We start from the raw sequence: 6425 nt of genomic DNA on the forward strand, positions 1-6425 counted from the left end.
GGGGGCGCTATGGGGGACTTTTGGGATAGCAGTGGAAATGTAACTGAGGAAAATATGTGATAAAAATATTAAAAAAAAATTGCCTTTAAGAGGCCCAAGCAGTAGCTTAGTGGGTAAGCAAGCATGAAGACCTGGGTTTCCATCCACATAAAAAAGCTGGATGTGGTCATGTTTCACTTGTATGCCCAGCATTGTAGAAGGCAGGAGCAGGAGACTCTCTGCAGCCTGCTGGTCTCCACCAGCGTAGCTCTATTTATGGGAAGAAACCCTGTGTCACAGCAATGAAGCTGACAGTTGCAGAGCAGAATGTCAGAAATCTCCCTCTGGCTTGTTTTCATGGGTGTGCACCCACCTGCATGTGTGGCCACTTGCACACATGGGCACCTACACCACACACTTATATTGAACACAAACATGCATTCGCACAAATAAAATGCTTACCATCTCCACTCCCAACCAAACCAAAGCTTTAGTCAGGTGGAAATTAAGAAAAATACTCTGTAGTACCTGAAATGGGTGATGGCTAGAGTTCTTTGAAAGGGGTCTTAGATGTATCAACTGACAAGATCCGTCAGCCCAACAGGAGAAAATAAGGGTATTAATGCATAATTCAAAGGAAAATCTGACAAACATTGCCTTATTAATGATGTAACAGATATTGAAATTTAAAAGGCAGTCTATTCAATTGTCATCTGATGGCAGTCTGAACTGTTGGTGTAATCTCAGTGACTGAGAGCCTCCTGCTGTTCTTGTGGAGAATCTTGGTGCCATTGTCAGTACTCAGGTGGCTCACAACCGTGTGTGACTTCCATTCCAACAGATGCAGCGCCCTCTTCTGGCCTCTAAAGACACTGCACCCACATTATGGATACACATACATTTAGGGAAAATACTTGTACACATAAAATAAAAAAAAAAATTTTTAAATCCTAAACCATTGATGCCCCCTAAATAAAAATCTGCCACACTTTTCAAAGGAATGCATATTGGGAAACTATTTTTGAAGGCAGTTTAGTTGCATTTATCCTAACACTATAGCTGTAACTGCATTAAAGCATTTTGCATGTGTTTTGTAATAGTCAAGACTTGGAAAAAAATCTCAAAGTGTACCAGTGGGGATACAGATGATAGCATATCTGTTCAGCATGATGTGGTGTAGCATTGTGTTAGTGAGACTTTCCCTGCTATGATACATTATAAAAAATAATTTAAAAGGAAGAATGATTTATTTTGACTAGATTTTGGATGTTTTGGTCCATGGTTGCTTGCACCACCCCTGTGGGGCCTGCGATATGGCAGTTCATCATGAGCGGGGCATGGAGCATGTGATGGAGAAGCAGACATCTCATGGCATTTGGGAGGCAGAGAGAAGAGAAAAGACCAGGGTCAAGATGTAGCTTTTCAGGCTAGGCCCTCAGGGACCTATTTCCTTCACCTCCACCCACTTCTTACTTTATACTAACCCTGATAAGGCTATCATCTGAATGCTTGGTTCCAGGGGCCCATTGGTTAAATCACAGCCCTCGGCACACAGACACTTCCCTGAAGTCCATCATCTCTGATTCAAGCCTTCAAGTCAAGAGTCTGTCGGAGACTTTTCATATTTAAACCCAACAGCCAGCTGCGAAGCAAAGCAAGCTGGTCTGTGCCAGCCATAAAGAGCAATGGTGCAGGCCTCTTCTCTGTAGTATACGCACATTTAAACAAAGTAACAGATGCTTCCACAGAGCTCAAACAGGTACCAGCAGGTAGGCACACTCGCAAGAATACATTTTTGTATGTCTGTATGCACATGACTGAACCTGCACGCTCGCATGTACGTGGCTGAACATAATATCATTCCTGTCGATTATTTGGAAGGTGGAGCTGGTGAGAATGAAGCTGGAATTTCTTGGCAGGTTTTAATTTTTTTTTTAATTAATTGAAATTTTCTGGTTTTGTCATGTAGTACTCCTAAGAAAAGCCCTAGGGCTTGCTTGACACTCTTGCTGTAGAGATTTTGTGTTTCTCAAAAGCTAGTTCACAATTATCCCGGTCCTATTCATAGGATGTTATGATTTCTATTAGAGATCAAACTTCTGGATTAAAACCTGCATCCAGCCTGCATTTTGCTAGGCTTGTCCACACAGGATGCTCCTCCCTCCCATACTGCTCTGCTCGGGTAGGTAGGGTAGGTAGGGTAGGTAGAGTAGGTAGGGTAGGTAGGGTAGGTAGGGTAGGTAGGGTAGGTAGGGTAGGTAGGGTAGGTAGGGTAGGTAGGGTAGGTAGGTGTGACTCCTTTTCTATGGTTCTCCTCCTGCCAACTCACGTGAGGCTGTGGTGCCAACCCATATGCTCTCTGCAGTTAGGACCCATGCTGTGTTTGTTGTTCATAGTTAGTTACTTGGGATTGGGGTAATTCACACACGCCCCTCCCCCAAGCAGCAGCAGCAGCAGGTTTAAGTAAGTACTCATTTCCATGAGACCCATCCACTGAGTTCAGTTGGCCTGAGAACTGCATATTGTCATCCCTGCCCTGCATAAAGTGAAGTCATGTGGAGAACACTGGGTTCCAGCCCTGTTTGTAAAGAGCCAAAGTTAAAAAAAAAAAAACAAAAAACAAAAACCCTACCAGAAGAGGCCTAGCACTGAAAAATCAAAGTGTGTGTGGCATTGGGGCAGGATAGCGGTTGGGGTGGGGGGGACTTAAATAAGGGTGCTTGTGTTTGGAGGGGTATTTTGTGACCCATGTCCTTTGCACATTGGAAGGGTCAGCAGGCCAGAGGGCCATGTCTCATTGAGAGCCATTGACTGTGCCCTTGTTCTGGCCCAGCTGTTTCTGCAGGCGCTGGCCAGCACACTAGATGTGAGTGAGTTCCAGACTTAGCTGAGAGGGAAGTGCAATGCTCTGGCAAAGCCCCTGGTATCAGATTTTTACCCCACACGTGGCATCCTCTTGGTTATAGAAGCCAAGTGGTTTGCAGAGATAAGGGCATACGTCAGAGGGGTGAAAGAAGAAGAACTATCTCCTGTTGTGGAGAGAATATAAGTGGTTTAAAAAAAGGGGGGGGGGGAACTTTTATCAAAACAAATGTCAGTCCTAAAGACCCTGTTGGCTGGCTACTGAAAAGAAGTCTGCTAGTTTAAGTCAAAAATAGGAGCTTCCATATAAAAAATATATCTCTCATTAATCACTATATCTTTTGTTTGACTTCCTATCTAAATTATGCTACCATCATTAATTTAATGCTCATATAAATGTGGGTGCGGAGAAAATATAATGAATGATCCCGCTCATGTCAGATGAAAAGTTAGAAGTGCCTTCCTGTCACAGAGGCAACAATAAGTCGAGGAAAGTCTGCAGAAGCAGCTAGAGCAAGTGGGTGGCTGATTCATCGTGGTCTGGCAGGAAAGCAGTGAGCTGTCCCTGACACCAGCACAAACCTTGATCCATTCCAGAAACATCCTGGCTCCCTCCGAGCACAGGGCTGAGACACCGGTCCAGCCTTGCCATGCCTCAAGGAAGCGAGCAGCCTGCTAATCGTTTTCAAATTAACTGCTGCTCGAACAAGGACACCCAGAGGAATAGTTGAGACTGAGGACTTCTCCTTGCCGGTTCAAACATCGTCATCAGTATTTTGGTCGGTGGTCTTTGTGCTGAAAGTCTCACAGTTTTCAGAAAGTCACTTGCAGAGGAAGATGACGGAGCAAACGTCATAGTGAGCTGATCACCTGGCAAAAGATACTATGTAGGCTCTTTGAGTGGTCTTCTGGGCCGTTCAGCTCCAGGCTGGTTTTCCAGCACCCAGAATGGACCACAGACACAGCCATCCAAGCAGCATGGCACATATGTAGTTCTCACGGGGGCGGGGTGTCTCCTCCCACCACTTTCAGCTTAACTTCTCGTGATATACTGCAGTGGGCTACCTGACTTCAATTGTCCTGAACTTTATAATTCGGGAGATAGAGAAAGTGTCGATGAATGCCAGTGCTGACTAGTTTAGATCCAGCAGCCATGGACTGATTCTTCTCACCATTCTTGACTTCCCACCTCTAGTCACAAAACAAGACTTCCGATTTGAGCCTTGTCCTTAAGGCTGCCAAAGGCAGCAGGTGCTTGGCTGTGAAGTGACTTGGGAATCGGCCATTCCTAGTGATGGATGAGGCAGGCTGGGTGCTGCACCTGAAAAGGAGCAATGACCCCTTCTTCTCCGCCGCGTCTCCTCCCACGCAAGAGACCTTGTCTATATCGTCAGTCATTCCTGCTCTTGCTAGGGAGTTCTTTTCTCAAAATACCCATCCTGCTGCATTTCCTTCCCTAAAGGGGTGACTTGCTTCTTGCTCTTCTGAAGGCCACTTCCTATGATAAGCAGACGTCCTGTGAGCCGAAGACTCATTTAGGCGAGCACCCCCACTCCAACCCCGAATCTTCTCTTGGTCACAAGTGAAGTCTCATTTGACTACACTGCCTGTTCAGGGACGCAAGGCTGGAATAGCATTCACAGGACTGTGCATGCTGCTTCCATCCTGAGAAAGAAGTTTGAGGTTTGAGGCTCAGAAGGTTCCACCACTGTCCTGGATGTTGGGGGAAGAGCCACCCATCATCTGTGTTGTCAGTTCTCTCTCATTTGGGCTATGTGCTTCCACAAACTTCTTGTTCTGATTGAAGTATATGTCCCTTTCTCCCCTTATCTCCTCAAATCACAACCAGCCATCTCTCTAACCACCTCCTTCCTGTGAGTCCTTCCCAGACAGCCTAGATTATAATAGAGAAGTCTTTTGTAAATCAACCATGTCCCCCTCTGTTGAGACATAAACATCAGTGGCCCTTCTATTGGTCACCCTTTATACCACAAGCCAGATCTTTAGCTAGTTAACTTTTGATGTGTATTTGCCTTTCTTAAGATTGTTGGGCTTTTCTGAGACTTCTGGACACTTTTAAAAACATATAATTATCATCAAGCTTGTCTAATATTTAAGTGCTTGAAAATATTTGTTCAACTAAAAAAAAAAGCCTTAATTAATCACAAATGAACACTGCCAGTTGTTAGGACGCTGTGAGTCTTCTAAACACATCTTGAGACCAGAGCTCTTACTTCCCAAGGTGGGGGAGAGCCACAGTAAATTAAAATCCCAAGAAAAACTATTCTAATTAAACACCGCAAGTACAAAGCAAAAAGGAGTCAAAATATTGTGTGTCTGCCCCATGCCTTCTCAATAACTAAGGACAACACCCCAAGGGGTTGGGTGATTTCTGTGGTAACACTCTGCCAAATGGTCATTTGGCTTTTTTTTTTTTAACTCAAGAAAAGACAAATAGAAAACCAGACAGGCAAGCCCAGGAACTTGTTTTAATTGTTAGCATCTTTTCCTGGGACCATCAGAGAGTACGGGAATGAAGAAAGGGTTAGTGAAATTTATTGTTGTTCACCTCTTCTGATACAGGGAGAACTCGCTTCGGGACACTTGGTGCCATACAGTGAGTGTCCATCGCTGCCAAAGTGCTTTTCATCTTAGGGAATGGTACCCAGAGGGCAGTAATTTAAGCAATGTAAGTGGAGGGTGGTAGAAAGATTGAGAGCTATTAGTTGGGTGAGGAAGCCAATTGTGACACCAAGCCATCCTCTACTTTGCTTTCTGGGCTCTGTGCTCTCTCCAGAAAGCAGTCTGTCATCCATAGCTGCAGTGGAGCAGATTCATGCATATTTACCAGTTGCAAATTAGGAAGTGCAGCCCTGAGGGGGGCTGTGCTCTTTGTCTTTCTGCTTTTCTTCCCTCTCCGATGATGCACTACACTTTATACACCGGGGACTCAGAGACTGCTTCAGGAACTTGTCATATTCCGTGTATACCAATAAGGTCTTTGTCATTTAAATGGAGTTTTATTTCCCAGTTTAGAAACTTGTAGGGTTTTCCTCCATCCTGTGTCAAGGCTTTGATGCAATGATTTATTAAGGTACTAGTGGAGATATTGATCCTGCTAATAGCTTCTGCCTGGCCTCACAATGTTTTACATTTTCCTCGTCTAAAAGACCATATTCCCTTTCTCCTCATCTGATTGACCATAAATGCTTTGGCCTTTTCCTCAGTAATTATCTCACTCACCAAGGCAGTGGGTAAAAGTCAAGTATTTATAGACTAATTAGTGAAGTCAACTCGTCTAAATAGAATGTTTTGCATAATATAAGGAAGTGCCAGAGAATACTGTGAAATTAGCAAAAGTTTGGTACTCAGAAAGTGGGGATGAAAAGACACAGTTTAGGGACACCCAAGCTCCTGGTGGCTGCTGTCTCCTCTGTGACTACAAGGGCACAGCCAAAGCCATGCTTTTTTGTTTTTCTTTTTTTTCATTTTATTTTATTTTATTTATTTATTTTTTAATTAGGTAGTTTCCTCAATTACATTTCCAATGCTATCCAAAAAGTCCCCAATACACTCCCCCCCCC

The 6425-nt window shown here is 44.2% G+C and overlaps 1 protein-coding gene across 16 annotated transcripts in view; it reads left to right on the top strand.

Moving 5' to 3' along the window:
* The window catches only part of Enox1 (ecto-NOX disulfide-thiol exchanger 1), a 550965-nt gene that overhangs the window by 207677 nt on the left and 336863 nt on the right, over window positions 1-6425 (top strand). The window contains exon 1 of one of the 16 annotated variants that reach the window (XM_029469179.1): window positions 1678-1748. The exons of the other annotated variants lie outside the window; for them this stretch is intronic. The gene's annotated coding sequence lies outside the window, so the exon portion shown is untranslated. Of the gene's footprint in view, window positions 1-1677; window positions 1749-6425 lie in introns of those variants that run through there. 16 annotated transcript variants of the gene reach the window in all.

This window comes from Mus caroli, chromosome 14 (assembly GCF_900094665.2).
Source record: "Mus caroli chromosome 14, CAROLI_EIJ_v1.1, whole genome shotgun sequence".
Taxonomy (NCBI): domain Eukaryota; kingdom Metazoa; phylum Chordata; class Mammalia; order Rodentia; family Muridae; genus Mus; species Mus caroli.